Source organism: Rana temporaria, chromosome 6 (genome assembly GCF_905171775.1).
Source record: "Rana temporaria chromosome 6, aRanTem1.1, whole genome shotgun sequence".
NCBI classification, from domain to species: Eukaryota; Metazoa; Chordata; class Amphibia; order Anura; family Ranidae; genus Rana; species Rana temporaria.
Window position 1 is genome coordinate 141,530,416 of NC_053494.1, and position 17,727 is coordinate 141,548,142.

At 47.1% G+C, this 17,727-nt stretch overlaps 10 non-coding genes across 10 annotated transcripts; all 10 read right to left on the reverse strand.

Annotated features, from left to right (window-relative positions):
* Positions 1 to 14,676: 14,676 nt before the first annotated feature.
* On the reverse strand, positions 14,677 to 14,748 carry TRNAC-GCA. Its single transcript has one exon. It is a non-coding gene; the product is annotated as a tRNA-Cys (tRNA).
* Positions 14,749 to 15,041: 293 nt separating this feature from the next.
* On the reverse strand, positions 15,042 to 15,113 carry TRNAC-GCA. The gene has a single exon. It is a non-coding gene; the product is annotated as a tRNA-Cys (tRNA).
* A 288-nt stretch (positions 15,114 to 15,401) lies between these two features.
* Positions 15,402 to 15,473, reverse strand: TRNAC-GCA. Its single transcript has one exon. It is a non-coding gene; the product is annotated as a tRNA-Cys (tRNA).
* Positions 15,474 to 15,581: 108 nt separating this feature from the next.
* TRNAC-GCA lies at positions 15,582 to 15,653 on the reverse strand. Its single transcript has one exon. It is a non-coding gene; the product is annotated as a tRNA-Cys (tRNA).
* Positions 15,654 to 15,762: 109 nt separating this feature from the next.
* TRNAC-GCA lies at positions 15,763 to 15,834 on the reverse strand. Its single transcript has one exon. It is a non-coding gene; the product is annotated as a tRNA-Cys (tRNA).
* A 681-nt stretch (positions 15,835 to 16,515) lies between these two features.
* Positions 16,516 to 16,587, reverse strand: TRNAC-GCA. The gene has a single exon. It is a non-coding gene; the product is annotated as a tRNA-Cys (tRNA).
* Positions 16,588 to 16,702: 115 nt separating this feature from the next.
* TRNAC-GCA lies at positions 16,703 to 16,774 on the reverse strand. Its single transcript has one exon. It is a non-coding gene; the product is annotated as a tRNA-Cys (tRNA).
* A 101-nt stretch (positions 16,775 to 16,875) lies between these two features.
* Positions 16,876 to 16,947, reverse strand: TRNAC-GCA. The gene has a single exon. It is a non-coding gene; the product is annotated as a tRNA-Cys (tRNA).
* Positions 16,948 to 17,257: 310 nt separating this feature from the next.
* TRNAC-GCA lies at positions 17,258 to 17,329 on the reverse strand. The gene has a single exon. It is a non-coding gene; the product is annotated as a tRNA-Cys (tRNA).
* Positions 17,330 to 17,624: 295 nt separating this feature from the next.
* Positions 17,625 to 17,696, reverse strand: TRNAC-GCA. Its single transcript has one exon. It is a non-coding gene; the product is annotated as a tRNA-Cys (tRNA).
* Between the last annotated feature and the right edge of the window lie 31 nt (positions 17,697 to 17,727).

A 17,727-nucleotide genomic window follows, 5' to 3' on the forward strand; every position in this document is an offset into this window, starting at 1 on the left:
GCACAAAGTGGCATTTGTAACAGAACATGTACTTTGTGCTGCAACATGTTGTTGACACACATTATGGTGTTTTTTTATTTTTTTACTTTTGCAAACAGTTTTTATGTACTACAGTGTGTTGTGGAGTGGTACAGCTGGCGAAAATGTGCTGCACAGCACAAAACACAACTACTTTTTCAACACACACCAACCTGTGCACTAGAGTTAACAGAAGCACTAAGACATAAGGGGGTAGATTCAGGTAGCAATTACGCCTGCGTATCCATAGATACGCAGCGTAATTGCTAAGTAGCGCCGGCGTATCGACTTTCTGTATTCAGAAAGCTCGATACGCCGACTGTAGCCTAAGATATGACTAGCATAAGGCTCTTATGCCGTAGTATCTTAGGCTGCATTCTTACGATGGCCGCTAGGTGGCGTTCCCGTAGTGGTCAGCGTAAAGTATGCAAATTGCATATTCACGCCGATTCACAAACGTACGCGCGCCCGGCATTTGAGTTTTACGTTGTTTGCGTTCGTCGATTTCTGCGTAAGGCTGCTCCTGCTATTAGAAGGCGCAGCCAATGGTAAGTATACACTTTGTTCCCGCGTCGCGATTTTCGAAATTTACGTTGTTTGCGTAAGTGAATTGTGAATGGCGCTGGACGCCATTTACGTTCACGTCGAAGCAAATGACGTCCTTGAGACGTCATTTACCGCAATGCACGTCGGGAAATTTTCCCGACGGAGCATGCTCAGTACGTTCGGCGCGGGAACGCGCCTAATTTAAATGATCCACGCCCCCTACGGGATCATTTAAATTACGCGCGCTTACGCCGGCCACTTTTACGAAACGCCCCCGCAAATTACGGAGCAAATGCTTCGTGAATGAAGCGTAGCTCAAGTAATTTACAGAGGCGTAGCATAAAAACAGTACGCTGCGCATCCGTAGTAGTGCACGCCCCTACCTGAATCTACCCCAAGGCAAATAACCTTGTTCTTGTGTTGGGACTGCACTGGGCAACACAGCCCAATGCTTCTGGTGTGAATGAGCCCTTAAGCCTCGTACACACGGTCTGATTGTTGGACGACTGAGCTTCTGATTTTTGTCAAAGGGGCGTGTGCAGGATCTTGTCTTGCATACTAACGGTACGCAAACCATCATTTGACAAACACCAACGTAGTAACATACGATGAGAGTATAAAGAGAAAGTTAATTTCTCAAGCAACACCCTTTGGGCCCCTTCTGCTAATTTCGTGTTAGTAGAAGTTTGGTGAATGTTGATTTGCGATTTTCAGATCATACAAAACAAATGCCTTTTAAAATACGTTTGGCATAACTACATCAGTATCACCAGAAGCAGCTTTATTATTATCCCATTAAAGAAGATGAGAATTTTGACATTCCATCAATTGCCGCCTCACGAACGTTAATTCTAGATTACGAACGGTAGTTTACAAGATCAAACTCTTCCCAGTCGTTCTTTGATTCCGCGCATGCGTGTTTGTACTTTCGACTTTTGTGTGACGGACTTCTGTACTGACCAGACGAAAATCAGACGTGGAGCCGTCGTCTGCCGAAAATTTACTAGCCTGTCATTCAACATTTGTTGGCTGAAAATTGGAAAACAATTGTCTATAGGAGCGTACTAACGGTAATAATTTAGGACAACAGTCTACCCTTCTATTTTTCACACCGTGTGTGTACGAGGCTTTAGGCAGCATTTTTAGTTTTGAATAGAATGGATAGGTTTACTTTAAGATCCCTTTTATACCAGAGCACAGCTAAAACCATGCTCAAGTGCTGGTCATTTTTTGCCATGCTTTAGCTGCATTTTAGCTGCACTTTTACACCATTTTTCGGGCACTAGCGGGCCGTTTTTTTAACACGTGACCTTAAAAAACACATTAAAAAGGCCTGTTTTGCGGTGCTTTCAAAGTGTTTTTCAGGCACTTTGGAAGCGCTGCCCATTCATTGCAATGGGCCGGGGCTTTTTGGGAGCGATATTTACAGCTCTCCCAACCTGCCCCAAAAGATGCTGCTTGGAGGTCTTTTTGTAACGTCCCACAAGCGCACTGCCCCAGTGTGAAAAGAACCATTGCAATGAATGGGAGGTAGTTCTCAGGTACTTTTCAGAGGCTATTCCTAGTGCTAAAATGCCTGAAAACCACCTCAGTGTGAAAGTGGTCTAAGGTTCATTCAAGCTGACTATAGTGCCAGTGTTATAATTTGGGTGACTACTAGACATCATATTGAAGAGAAAATGAACTTGCCAAAACAAAAAGCTGCTAATAGGTAGAGTATTATGGTAAAAAGGACTTTTTATGACCCCTTTTCCCCAAAAACCTCCTTTACCGCCTGTCTGCTAGCAATTTTTCTTTAATGCACACTGCTTTGTAGTGCTTGCCCAGTGTAGTGCATAGCTGAAGCCGCGTACACACGACCAAGTTTCTCGGCAAAAACCAGCAAGAAACTTGCTGGGAGATATTTTTGTGCCGAGGAAACCGGTCGTGTGTACATTTTCGTCGAGTAAACTGTCGAGAAACTCGACGAGCCAAAAAAGAGAGCAAGTTCTCTATTTCCTCGACGGGAATGGAGAAACTTGCCTTGTCGAGTTTCTCGACAGCCTAACAAGGAACTCGACGAGGAAAACTATGTGTTTCCCAGTCGAGTTCCTCGGTCGTGTGTACGAGGCTTAAGTGTCAAGACAAGTCGACTCCCATGTGCATCATAGAAATTGCATTATCAATGGCTGAAGAAGGCACATTCTGGGTACAGAAGAATTTTTAGGGAAGATGGTATAACTGAGAGTGTAGAGCTGTCATCACTGGAGAAGACAGAGGCAAGTTTGCCATAATTATTTTTAACGTAAGTAAGCCAGGCATACTTGTACATTTCATTGTATGTTATACTCTTGCACCCCCTCTCAATTCAGTTCCGCTTTCAAGCTGCAGCAGAAAAAAAAAATTGTAACTCTTTAATGTTGTGCCAGTTTATCACCCACCTCAACACATAATAGAATCTTTATTTAAAGAAAGGGTGTTTATGTTTAAGACCCAATTTACCAACTGCTGTGTATAATTGTGGTCACTCAGATGGATAATTTGATATCACAAAGAGGGCTACACTGGTTTAAACTTCTGTGTGGGTCTGGTGACAACAGCTGAACGATGATAATGTTAAAGTGCATGTTTGTATGTTTTGGTTAGCGTAGGTAGGAAAGCATTAGAACATCTATCACATTTTATTGCTTTCTGTCCCTGTTAGGTAGGATCACTGTCTCTATCTGATCCAGTTGCCATTTTTAGGCAGGCAGGTGCCTAGGGGGTGCGACAGCAGCATGGTCTGATACTGGTTAAAGAGTTTATAATTTATTTTGCTAACAGGTTGCCCAGGATAGGGTGACCAGACATCCCCAGTTTCAGGGGACAGTCCCCTGATTGAGGACACTGTCCCCAGATCAAGTCTGTCCCTGGTTTTGTCCCCAGATTGGATTTAATAGGGGACAGGGGCAGAATTAAAATACAAAAATTTGAATTGCACACCCCCGCTCCACCGTGCTTACTAGCATAGGGGGTTGTATTTTTCCCATTATATGTGCCCCCTTCTGATGATCATGTGCTGGTCGGAGCGGAGGGAATATTTCTTCAGTTTCAGGTGCATGCCCATTCAGCTCCGCTCGCATGTTCTTCTGCCTTGGCTCAAATTCTGGCCAGCCACCTGCCTATCTCCTTGCCTTCCCAGAGTGATCTTCCTCCTCTCTTTAGGGGGTCCACCAGTTCCGGTAAGAGTCCCTATATACCGAGTGGGTTCTTTCTATTCAAGAAACCCCTATCTCCTTGGTGACGGTGGAAGTGACCTGGAATATTTCACCCCATTGGAATCACTCCTTTTTACAATGTAGAATCACTTTATTTTGTGTGAACTTAAAGGAGTTGTAAAGAAAAAAATGTTTTCACCTTAATGCAATCTATGCATTAAGGTGAAAAAACATTCAATGCTGATGCCCCCCCCCCCAGCCCCCGTTATACTTACCTGACCCCTCGAAAGTCTTGCGCGGTCCTGAAATCCTCTTCGCCGCTCAGCCTGGCCGCTGATTGGCTAGAGCGGATGGATGGAGAGCAGCGCAGTCATTGGCTGGCATTGCTGTCAATCACATCCAGTGACGCGGCGCGCCGAGGGGCGGGGCCGAGTGATAAAGCGAGCAGCTATGGCCGCTCGCTGTATCATGGGAGCGCGCCCGCAATTACTGACCACCATGCGAGCTCTCGTATGACTGTGGTTAGTAATTGCGGGGAGGACCAGAGACAGCCGCCGAGGGACACATAAGATGTGGATCGGGGCCACTCTGTGCAAAACAAACGGCACAGTGGAGGTAAGTATCACATTTGTTTGTTATTTTAAATGATCTTTTTTTTTTCCTTTAGTGACACTTTTTCACTGTTCTTTATGGAGAGTCTTCATATACAGACATATATCTATACCTCACTTGTATTTTATTTCATAATTCTTTTGCATTTATTCACTTTATTATCACTCACGTTATATATATGAGCGCAACTTATTTATATACAACTTCAATCTTGTTTAGAAGATTAACAAAATAGGGCCTGGCGTTCCAATACTCGTAATACCTGAATCTGTCACCGATTTGTAAGCCACTATACTATCCCTATTTAAATTACTACAGCCTTCCATACCAGTCAAACTAAGGAAGATGGACAGGGTTCATAGAACCCGCTGATGGACCACCATGCAATATTATCGCAATATTATCGCCAAATTCCACTATTTCTGTATCAAGGAACAACTAGCTGCATTGAGGTGAAAAAACACAAGGGTTTACAACACCTTCAACAGTTAACTATCAAAAATCAACTGCACTCAACATTTCCTTCCCTCCTTCAGACCTTCGGCTTGCTAAAGATTCACTTACCTTCTTTTCGACACCTCACAGACTTCTATACATAGGAATACAACTCACTTCTAAGATAACTAACTTATACTCTACTAACTTCCCTCCAGTCTTGCCCATCCCAGTTCCATCTAATTTCAGCATCTAACATGTTATGGTTAAGACCAACTGATTATACTTTAAGTCAAAATCCTATCACAAAACATTCTTTATTCATCTGGGACAGATTCAAAACTTCTCTTGGCCTACAATCTTCTCATTTACCACTCTTTTCTTTTGTTAAAAATTCAGCTTTTTACCCTGCCTGGATTGCTCCTAATTCTTTCAAAGCATTGAATACAGCTAATTTATCCCTTTTATATAATTTGGTATCTGACTCCTCCATACATTCTTTCCCTACTTTGTGTGATAAATTTGGACTTCCTCAATTAGAACTGTTCCGATATTTGTAAATCAAAAAATGTTTACAACCTTTTCTCAATTCCAACTCCCAACTATCAAAGATGTTGCATTTTGAACGCATATGTATTTCTGACCCTCATGCTAGAAGACTTCCTTTCTTCCTTTCTCTATAAGCAAATTTTAGCTAGTACTAACACTGGTACCCCCCTCACATGTCTCCAAATGGGAGCTAGAGCATAATTGCTCATTTAATGCTACTGAATTGTCTAGCATATGGCCCGTCACTAATTCTGCTTCTTCTAATGTTGTTGCTGTGGAAACAAATTTTAACCACTTGACGAGCAGGTCACGCCGATATACGTCAGCAGAATGGCACCGCTGCGCAAACTGCCGTACCTGTATGCCACCTTTTAAGAGACGTAGTGCTTGGCCGGCAGGCGCGATCGCCGCCGGTCCCCTGCGATCACGAGCATTAGAGCCAGAATGGGGATTTGTGTGTGATCTGGCTCCTTCTCTAGTTAGTCCCATCCCCTCACAGTTAGAACACAGCTAGGGAACACATTTAACCCCTTGATCGCCTCCTAATGTTAACCCCTTCCCTGTCAGTCACATTTTTATAGCACTGGTCGCTGTATAAATGTCAATGGTCCTAAAAAAGTGTCTAAAGTGTCCGATCTGTCTGCCGCAATGTCGTAGTCCTGATAAAAATCACTGATCGCTGCCATTATTAGTAAAAAAAAAATGTCATAAAATGCCATAAATTTATTCCCTATTTTGTAGATGCTATGGCTCAGATTCTCGTAGGAGTTACGCCGGCGCATCTCCAGATACGCCGTTGTAACTCTGAGTTTGAGGCGTCGTATCTATGCGCCTGATTCTTAGAATCAGTTACGCAAAGATTTGTCTTAGATCCAACCGGCGTAAGTCTCTTACGCCATCGTATCTAAGTTGCATATTTACGCTGGCCGCTAGGTGGCGCTTCTGTCGATTTACTTCGAAACAGCGTCGAATTTTTCACGTTTTACGTTGTTTGCGTAAGTCGTCCGTGAATGGGGCTGGACGTAAGTTACGTTCACGTCGACTAGGCATTGAGCGGGCGCAATTTAATTTGAAAATTCAACGTAATACTGAGCATGCGCGCACATGCGCTGTTCGAAAAAAGCGTCAATTACGTGGGGTCACGATTAATTTCCATAAAACACGCCCACCACTTCCACATTTGAATTAGGCGGGCTTACGCCGGCCCAGTTACACTACGCCGGCGTAACTTAAAGCGCAAGTTCTTCGCGAATACGGGACATGCCGCTCTAAGTTACGGCGGCATAGTGTATCTCAGATGCGCTACGCCCACCTAAAGATAGGCAATTCTACGTGAAATCGGGCCCTTTAACTTTTGTGCAAACAAAATTTAAAAAGGAAGTGTTTTTTTTTTGATTGTCTGTCTTTTTCTTTTTGAGCTATAAAAATAAAACTAGTAGAAGTGATCAAATACCACCAAAATAAATCTCTATTTGTGGGGAACAAAAGGGCATCAAGTTTATTTGGGTATAATGTCGCACGACCGCGCAACTGTCAGTTAAAATTATGCAGTGCCGGTGTCTTGTCGATCTGGTTCCCCTATCGAGATGGTTCCCTGCCTGACTGCGCAGGCGCGGATGAAGGAAATTGCCGAACCTCGGGCGGCATCCAGGCTCATTCCTTAACATCCCTGTGGATTGGAGGATGTTAAAAAAAGAGCCAAGAGGCCGAGCGAGCGACTGGCCACTTACCTCAAATTCCACGTCGCCCTGGAAGTTCGGTGATTTCCGTCGGCAAGGATTGCGCCTGCACAGTCAAGACAGGAACCATATCGATAGGAGGAACCATATTGTCAGATCACTGTATCGCAAAAAATTACCCGCCAGCGTAACGTAAATTATGCGGCGTAAGCCCGCCTAATTCAAAGTTGGTAGACGGTGGACTTGATCCATTTAAATGAACCGTGACCCCATGCAAATGATGGGCCGAACGAACGGCGCATGCGCCGTCCCGTGGACGCTTCCCAGTACGCATGCCCAGAATCACGTCGGGAACGAACGCCTAAGATACGTCGAATCACTGAACGTAACTGTGAAGAATGCTTCAGTTTAAATTCTCCCTGCTAAGTAATATTGTGTGTGGGTTAAGTGTAACAGGCTTTTGAAATGTTAATGACCCTTCCTCAGCCAGTACTATTTCAAAGGGTAATTGTGTGTGTGAAGGAGCCCTGTGGTTACTGTTTACTGTGATTAGATAAGTGGCTCATGTTAATTATTCTGCTTGCTTCATTGTGGTAATTATCCCTTGTATGTGCGGGGCCAAGCCGTCTAGATAATGTATTCTTTACAACTAGTAATTACCTTCACTGATGTCATTATCTAAAGAAAATGTGTTTTCAGGATCGACTCCGAAAAGTCTGCCTATCATCTGTATGGAAGCCCCCCACTGTGTGTGAGAAGGGGGTGGGGATTTCATTGTTCCTTGATTGAGGATTTAGCTTGAAAACTGTATATATACCAGCAGCAAGCTACCATTAAAGTGTCTTGTTCCAGCAGTAAGCTTGGCATGTGTGGCTTATTGGGCGACTCCAGGAATATTCCCCCTTGTGGAATATTGGGTGATTATCTTTATGGGAAGAAGGGAAGACTTTGACGGGGATATCATTCTAATACCGTCACAAATGGTTGGCAGCAGCGGGATTTTCCCTTCTACTCTCCTTTACACCCGGTTTCCAAGCAGACACTGGGAACAGTGAATGGAAGCTTGGTACACCCTGCTTAAAAGAAATACACTGAAAGAACTACTGGAAGTTTGTGGAAGGATTGCTAGCAACAAAACCAAGCGGGTCATCATAGCAAAATTAATGGAGCTAGACCAGGAGAACGTGATTGCAGCAACGCCAGCAGTACAAGAGATGGAGACACCAGTGATTCAGGAGGAGGAATCGCCAGCCAACAAAGTAATGAGATAGAAGCTAGCATGGTTCGGTCCGAACCCAACGGCGGATGTGGTGCTGAGAGTGATGGAGCTACAGGAGCCTAAAGAAATAAGAGACGCAGAACTACAGTTAAAATTGGCAGCAGTCCAACAAGCAGCCGCACATTCTCCGAACAGTGAGTACAGCACAGCAGACACAAGGAAGATTCCGTTTAGCGCTTTTAAAGCTTTTGATGAAAAAGACTGTGAAATTGATAACTACCTGGCAGATTTTGAGCGACAATGTAACCTGCACCGAATAGCTAGAGGAGAGTGGGTTGCAATATTGTCAGGCAAACTGTCAGGCAAAGCTTCTGATGCTTTCCGGACCGTGCCAGATCAGGATATCCATAGCTACGCCCGGGTTAAAGAAGTGCTCCTGGCTCGTTATGCAGTAACCCCAGAGTCCCACCGACAGAAGTTCAGGGACTCACGCAAAACCACGAAAGACTCTTACGCGGAATGGGCATGCCAGTTATACCTGTCGGCCTCTAACTGGGTTAACAGCAGCCAGGCCACCACCGCAGAGGACATTTTGCAACTAATGCTCCTGGAGCAATTTTACAATCACATCCAGACGGATGTCAAAGATTGGGTGAGAGATCGCAGGCCCATGACTCTACCAGAGGCCGCTAAGTTGGCGGATGAATATGCGGATACTCGCAAGACGAACCAGGTCACACCACAGGTACAACCTCCACAACCAACGGCGCCCTCACACCCACCAGCCGCTAGATACCCACCTCCTAACAGACCGGTGACATCTAGCCCTCGCTATCCACGCCAGGAGGACAACGAACAACGCTGCTTCCGGTGCAAACAGCTGGGTCACTTCAAGCAGAATTGCCCCATGAACGACAACACCAGGTCAAATTGGTCTCAACCTGGGTACCGCCCACCAGCAGCAGCCCATTGTGTAGACTCGGCTTGGGATCTCCAGGAGCTGGGTCAGGAAGAACCATTGGGCACCCCTTACGAAGCCCTCATGGTACAATCTGTTATTACGGACAACAGGGAACACCATTGTCAGCTGGTCATGGGCGGCAGCCATGAGCCGGAGGGGCCCTGGAGGGAGCTGGGCAGAAAGAGGCACCGCCGGCTACCCCCCAAGAAGAAGAGGTCCTGGAAGCCGTATAACAAGCTGACCTGGGAGGAGAAGAAGCGACTGGAGGAGAGGGAGTCGCAGCGGGCGTCCCAGATGCGGGCCGAGATGTTCGCCAAGGGCCCACCGGTGGCCCCTTACACCACCACCCAGTTCCTTATGATGAAGGACCACGTGGAGAGCCTGCAGGACATGAGCAAGCAGGAGCTGATCCGTGAGTACATAGAGCTGGAGGAGTGCATAAGCCGCATGGAGGAGGAGAACAACCACCTGAGGTCACAGCAGGCTGACCCCCCCAGGCTCCATGAACTGGAGATGAAGCTGGAGAAGCTCAAAGAGGAGAACCGGCGGCTGCGGAGGGAGCAGAGGGTGGCTGACCCTATGGGGCACTGATCCCCCCCCCCCAAACTCTGAGCACCAGTGCTACAGCATTTCAACAAATATAACTTTTTCTTTTTTTTATGAATCTCCTGTGATTGTCACTTCAGAGCCATAACCTGCCCCCTCCCATAGCGGGACACCTAGACGGCGGCGCACAGACCCATTCGCCGTCTTCACACTGACTTCTGGTGACTGCAGATCGCGCAAAGACTTGGGGACTGACCGGCGTGTGATCTGACGACCCGGTGACATACCTGAGTCGGAAGCAGTTGCCAAGGGAGGTCAGTCACGCCAAACGGAGTTAACCTCGGACTAAAAGCTCTGAACCCGTCAACCCTACTGGACCAGGGAAGGTCCAACCGGGTTGCCGGAGCAGGGAGAAAAAGGGGGGCCATTGTGAAGGATGCTTCAGTTTAAATTCTCCCTGCTAAGTAATATTGTGTGTGGGTTAAGTGTAACAGGCTTTTGAAATGTTAATGACCCTTCCTCAGCCAGTACTATTTCAAAGGGTAATTGTGTGTGTGAAGGAGCCCTGTGGTTACTGTTTACTGTGATTAGATAAGTGGCTCATGTTAATTATTCTGCTTGCTTCATTGTGGTAATTATCCCTTCTATGTGCGGGGCCAAGCCGTCTAGATAATGTATTCTGTACAACTAGTAATTACCTTCACTGATGTCATTATCTAAAGAAAATGTGTTTTCAGGATCGACTCCGAAAAGTCTGCCTATCATCTGTATGGAAGCCCCCCACTGTGTGTGAGAAGGGGGTGGAGATTTCATTGTTCCTTGATTGAGGATTTAGCTTGAAAACTGTATATATACCAGCAGCAAGCTGCCATTAAAGTGTCTTGTTCCAGCAGTAAGCTTGGCATGTGTGGCTTATTGGGCGACTCCAGGAATATTCCTCCTTGTGGAATATTGGGTGATTATCCTTATGGGAAGAAGGGAAGACTTTGACGGGGATATCATTCTAATACCGTCACAGTAACCTACGCCCAGCCCTATTCACATAGTACTACGTAAACGATGTAAAATAGGACGGCTGTTCCGTCGTCCATACCTTTGCATGCCTATAGGTGGAATAACTTTACGCCGGACGTACGCCTTACATGAACAGCGTATATTACTGCGACGGGCGCAAGTACGTTCGTGAATCGGCGTATCTCAATAATTTGCATATTCAACGAGTAAATCAATGGGAGCGCCCCTTGCAGACAGCGTAAATATGCACCCAGGATACGACGGCGTAGGAAACTTACGTCGGTCAGATGAAGCCTAATTTCAGGCGTATCTAGTTCTATGAGTACGGCGCAGAGATACGACGGCACACATTTACACTTACGCGGCGTATCTGTAGATACGTCGGCGTAAGTGTTTCAAGAATCCGGGCCATAGTGTTTAAATATCTATAGCCTGGCCACAGTTTTACTTTAAAATGGTCAGCAACTTCAGCACCTCCCATATCTCTTTTACTGGGCCCCCCCCTTTAATTAAAATGTTTTACAAATTTAACTGAACTGTCCAAAAGATAAACCACCCAATTTATGTGACATATCTTATCAGCTACACCTGTTTCCTTATCATGGAGGGGTTAATACGATTGTGTTTTTTTATGTATAGTTGGCATACAGTTGCAAAATTGCTATTCGGAGCATAAGCCATCAATCAGTGTTCTTATTCATGTCACAGGTAATTTACAAAAGGGCTCTATTGTCACTGCACAATAGGAAATGGCTGCAACGTAGAAGACTGCTTAATTTGGGGGAGGGAGCCTGTCTCATGAATGTGCATTTTTTGCTCAAGGGGTATAATTAATAAAATATACATGTGCAGTGAATTAACTAGTAATGTACTGGAAAAAATGAAAGCTAACACTCTTTTATCCATATCACTTATATTCAAAGTACATTTTTTATTTTTTTATCATTTAATTGATATATATTATTAAATAACACCCTACCTTATTCAATGAGATAAATGCGCAAAACACAACCAAATACAAAGAAGGTCTGCATTGTTCGAAGAGCTGACTGAAAACAATCACTGCTACTGTCCCCTAATTGGGAGCTGGCAGCGCTTTACAATTGATTGATTTGTAATTGATACAATTGATTACAAACACAGGCCCAGATTCACAAAGGACTTACGACGGCGTATCTCCTGATACGCCGTCGTAAGTCCGAATGTGAGGCGTCACATCTATGCGCCTGATTCATAGAATCAGATACGCCTCACTGTTGCCAAGATACGATTGACGTAAGTCTCTTACGCCGTCGTATCTTGGGTGCATATTTACGCTGGCCGCAAGGGGCGCTTCCGTAGATTTACATGTAGAATATGCAAATGAGGTAGATACGCCTATTGACGAATATACTTGCACCCGCTACGCAGTTTACGTTAGGCTTACGTCCGACGTAAAGTTACCCCTGCTATATGAGGCACAGCCAATGCAAAGTATGGACGTCGGAACAGCCGTCAAATTTTACGTTGTTTACGTAAGTCGTATATGAATAGGGCTGTGTGTAAGTTGCGTTCACGTCGTAGGCAGTGTTCGACGTATCTTAGGAATTCTATCCAATGCATGCGCACTGGGATCCGTCCACGGACGGCGCATGCGCTGTTCGTTCGGACCCTCATTTGCATGGTGTCACGGCTCATTTTAATACAACACGCCCACCTCTTCCAAATTTGAATTACGCGGGCTTACGCCGGCCAATTTACGCTACGCCGCCTCAACTTACGGAGCAAGTGCTTTGTGAATACTGCACTTGCCTGTCTAAGTTGCGGCGGCGTAGTGTAAATACGCTACGCCCAGATACGTGAATCTGACCCTGAGTGTACAATCTTATCTATACCTAACAACATCTATCTAGTGTAACTGCCTGTTAATTTAGATACAAATTGATTGTACTGTATAGGCAAGCCCTCACATTACATCGTTTTGCTAAATCTAACAGAGAATATTCAGAAATTGCACAATTATATTATAAAATGAATGGGCAGTTTAAAGTGGTTATAAAGTCAGAAGATTTTTTTATCTTAATGCATTCTATGCATTAAGATAAAAAAAGCCTTCAGTGTGCAGCAGCCCCCCTCATATTTACCAGAGTCCAGCTCTCTTCAGCGATGTCCACGTGTATCTCAGCTGTCCGTAACTCTCCTCCTGATTGTCTGAGACACAGCAGCGGAGCTTTGTCAATCAAAGTCAGGCTGCCAATCAGGAGAGAGAGGGGGCGTGGTAGAAGCATATCTCTGTGTCTGAATGGACACAGGCAGCTGCGGGTCAGCTTGGGTGCCCCATAGCAAGCTGCTTGCTGTGGGGGCACTCAACAGGAGGAAGGGGCCAAGAGCACCGAACAGAGACCAGAGACAAGGAGGATAGGGGCTGCTCTTTGCAAAACCACTACACAGAGCAGGTAAGTATGACATGTTTGTTATTTTATTTGAGACTTTACAATCACTTTAAGGCCTCATGCACACTGGACGTTATAAAAACGTATGAGTTTTGCCACATTTTTGCATTAGCGTCATTTAGCATTTTTTAGCATTTTGATGTATTTTTTCCAGCCTGAAAACATTAATAAAAGCCTATGTGTGCATGGACACATAGGATAACATGCTAGGGAGTGTACTGCCTGTAGAGAAAAACGTCTGACGCCCAAAACAGCAGCTGTAAAAACGCTCAGTGTGCATGAGACCTAAAAGGGAACTTCAGTCTCCTGTCTGTTTTCTCCTCCCCTTCTTCTGCAACACCATTATCGTGCTTCTACATATGTAATGAAGAGCTCTGCCCAGCTGCTGGGTCCTAGCAGAGCCCATTGGCACATCTCTGTGCATGTAGGATATTTCCTAGCAGTGTGCTAGGCAGGGGTGGCCTGTCCATCAAGGGCGCAAGGGCGCAGGTTGCAGGTTACCAAATGCATGAATTCCAAGGGCTGGGTGTTTTTTTGAAGCAAGTGATTAGAACCAGAGGCTCTGTTAGAATTCAAAATAGGGTGGGCTTGGGAGAGCAATGCAAACCGAGCCCACCCAGTTGTATGACAAAAGCGAATGAATATTCGCCATTTTCACAATGAATCTCCTCCCTGCCAATCAGGAAGCGGGTCTGAGACTTGTTTCCAGATTGGCCGAAAGAAGAAGCATTCCGATTGGCCGCTGAGGAGGAGGGAGGAACGGAAGCCGTCGAGTAGGGGAAGGGGAAGCTGCACACTGCTTGTGATGCCTGCAGAGGAGAGAAGGGGAAGCCTGCCGTGATGCCTGCCGCCCATGATACCTGCCATAGATGAGGTAAGTGCTCTGGACCCAGCCAACCAGACTGGGTTGGGTTTATTTGTGAATGCACTTTTTGCCCCCCCCCCAATAAATTACCCCCAGCCGCCGCTGATGCATGGACAGGGGAAGTTTTTGGACTTCTGTGCTACCCATCTTTGTGCATGCACAGAGAATCCATACATGTGCACAATGTATAGGGAAACCCACACATGTGCAGATGTGTTGTAGGGCTGTTGGGATCTAAAACTCTGTGACACATATGTGCATGTGCAGAATCAGGGAAGGAGAGGAGGATTCCAATATGGTATTCTCTCCTAGACGAGAAATGCAGAAGTGCTGTCAAATCCGGGTGCCCCCTCCATAGACTTTTGCCCGAAGTCGCTCCGAACGGGAGAGCCGGCGAGTGTCTTTAACGACGCCGTCGAGCCGGTTCAGGAATATAAAAATTAAAAAATAAAAACAGTGAAGAGAATGGAATGGGGGGATGACTCAGTGGCAGAGCATTAGACAGCAGATCGAGAGGTCCTCGATTCAAATCCAGGAGCCCCCTCTACAGCATTTTGCCCACAGTCGCTCCAAAAGGGAGAGTCGGCTCTCCCTTTCAGAGCGACCGCGGGCAAAACGCTGTGGAGGGGGCACTCGGAGTTGAACCGAGGACCTCTCGATCTGCAGTCGAATGCTCTGCCACTGAGCTATACCCCCCTTGCCTTCTCCTCACAGTTTTTTTTTTTTTTAATGAACCGGCTCAACGGCATCGTTAAAGACACTCGCCGGCTCTCCTTTTCGGAGCGACCGCGGGCAAAACATTGTGGAGGGGGCACCCGGAGTTGAACCGAGGACCTATCGATCTGCAGTCGAATGCTCTGCCACTGAGCTATACCCACCTTGCCTTCTCCTCACAGTTTTTTTATTTTTTTAATGATCCGGCTCAACGGCATCGTTAAAGACACTCGCCGGCTCTCCCTTTCAGAGCGACCGCGGGCAAAACGCTGTGGAGGGGGCACCCGGAGTTGAACCGAGGACCTCTCGATCTGCAGTCGAATGCTCTGCCACTGAGCTATACCCCCCTTGCCTTCTCCTCACAGTTTTTTTTTTTTTTAATGAACCGGCTCAACGGCGTCATTAAAGACACTCGCCGGCTCTCCCTTTCGGAGCGACCGCGGGCAAAACGCTGTGGAGGGTGCACCCGGAGTTGAACCGAGGACCTCTCGATCTGCAGTCGAATGCTCAGCCACTGAGCTATACCCCCTTGCCTTCTCCTCACCGTTTTTTTTTTTAATGAACCGGCTCAATGGCGTCGTTAAAGACACTCGCCGGCTCTCCCTTTCGGAGCGACCGCAGGCAAAACGCTGTGGAGGGGGCACCCGGAGTTGAACCGAGGACCTCTCGATCTGCAGTCGAATGCTCTGCCACTGAGCTATACCCCCCTTGCCTTCTCCTCACAGTTTTTTTTTTTTAATGATCCGGCTCAACGGCATTGTTAAAGACACTCGCCGGCTCTCCCTTTCGGAGCGACCGCAGGCAAAATGCTGTGGAGGGGGCACCCGGAGTTGAACCGAGGACCTCTCGATCTGCAGTCGAATGCTCTGCCACTGAGCTATACCCCCCTTGCCTTCTCCTCACAGTTTTTTTTTTTTTAATGATCCGGCTCAACGGCATTGTTAAAGACACTCGCCGGCTCTCCCTTTCGGAGCGACCGCGGGCAAAACGTTGTGGAGGGGGCACCCGGAGTTGAACCGAGGACCTCTCGATCTGCAGTCGAATGCTCTGCCACTGAGCTATACCCCCTTGCCTTCTCCTCACAGTTTTTTTATTTTTTTAATGATCCGGCTCAACGGCGTAGTTAAAGACACTCGCCGGCTCTCCCTTTCGGAGCGACCGCGGGCAAAACGCTGTGGAGGGGGCACCCGGAGTTGAAACGAGGACCTCTCGATCTGCAGTCGAATGCTCTGCCACTGAGCTATACCCCCTTGCCTTCTCCTCACAGTTTTTTTTTTTTTTTTTAATGAACCGGCCCAACGGCATCGTTAAAGACACTCGCCGGCTCTCCCTTTCGGAGCGACCGCTGTGGAGGGGGCACCCGGAGTTGAACCGAGGACCTCTTGATATGCAGTCGAATGCTCTGCCACTGAGCTATACCCCCCTTGCCTTCTCCTCACAGTTTTTTTTTTTTTTTTTTTAATGAACCGGCTCAACGGCGTCGTTAAAGACACTCGCCGGCTCTCCCTTTTAATGAACCGGCCCAACGGCATCGTTAAAGACACTCGCCGGCTCTCCCTTTCGGAGCGACCGCTGTGGAGGGGGCACCCGGAGTTGAACCGAGGACCTCTCGATATGCAGTCAAATGCTCTGCCACTGAGCTATACCCCCTTGCCTTCTCCTCACAGTTTTTTTTTTTTTTTAATGAACCGGCCCAACGGCATCGTTAAAGACACTCGCCGGCTCTCCCTTTCGGAGCGACCGCTGTGGAGGGGGCACCCGGAGTTGAACCGAGGACCTCTCGATATGCAGTCGAATGCTCTGCCACTGAGCTATACCCCCCTTGCCTTCTCCTCACAGTTTTTTTTTTTTTTTTTTTAATGAACCGGCTCAACGGCGTCGTTAAAGACACTCGCCGGCTCTCCCTTTCGGAGCGACCGCGGGCAAAACGCTGTGGAGGGGGCACCCGGAGTTGAACCGAGGACCTCTCGATCTGCAGTCGAATGCTCTGCCACTGAGCTATACCCCCTTGCCTTCTCCTCACAGTTTTTTTTTTTTTTTTTAATGAACCGGCCCAACGGCATCGTTAAAGACACTCGTCGGCTCTCCCTTTCGGAGCGACCGCTGTGGAGGGGGCACCCGGAGTTGAACCGAGGACCTCTCGATCTGCAGTCGAATGCTCTGCCACTGAGCTATACCCCTTTGCCTTCTCCTCACAGTTTTTTTTTTTTTTTTTTTTTTTAACCGGCTCAACGGCGTTGTTAAAGACACTCGCCGGCTCTCCCTTTCGGAGCGACCGCGGGCAAAACGCTGTGGAGGGGGCACCCAGAGTTGAACCGAGGACCTCTCAATCTGCAGTCGAATGCTCTGCCACTGAGCTATACCCCCCTTGCCTTCTCCTCACAGTTTTTTTTTTTTTGTTTTTTTTTTTTTTAATGAACCGGCTCAACGGCGTCGTTAAAGACACTCGCCGGCTCTCCCTTTCGGAGCGACCGCGGGCAAAACGCTGTGGAGGGGGCACCCGGAGTTGAACCGAGGACCTCTCGATCTGCAGTCGAATGCTCTGCCACTGAGCTATACCCCCCTTGCCTTCTCCTCACCGTTTTTTTTTTTAATGAACCGGCTCAATGGCGTCGTTAAAGACACTCGCCGGCTCTCCCTTTCGGAGCGACCGCAGGCAAAACGCTGTGGAGGGGGCACCCGGAGTTGAACCGAGGACCTCTCGATCTGCAGTCGAATGCTCTGCCACTGAACTTTACCCCCCTTGCTTTCTCCTCACCGTTTTTTTTTTTTTTTTTTTTTAATGAACCGCTCAACGGCGTCGTTAAAGACACTCGCCGGCTCTCCCTTTCGGAGCGACCGCGGGCAAAACGCTGTGGAGGGAGCACCCGGAGTTGAACCGAGGACCTCTCGATCTGCAGTCGAATGCTCTGCCACTGAGCTATACCCCCCTTGCCTTCTCCTCACAGTTTTTTTTTTTTT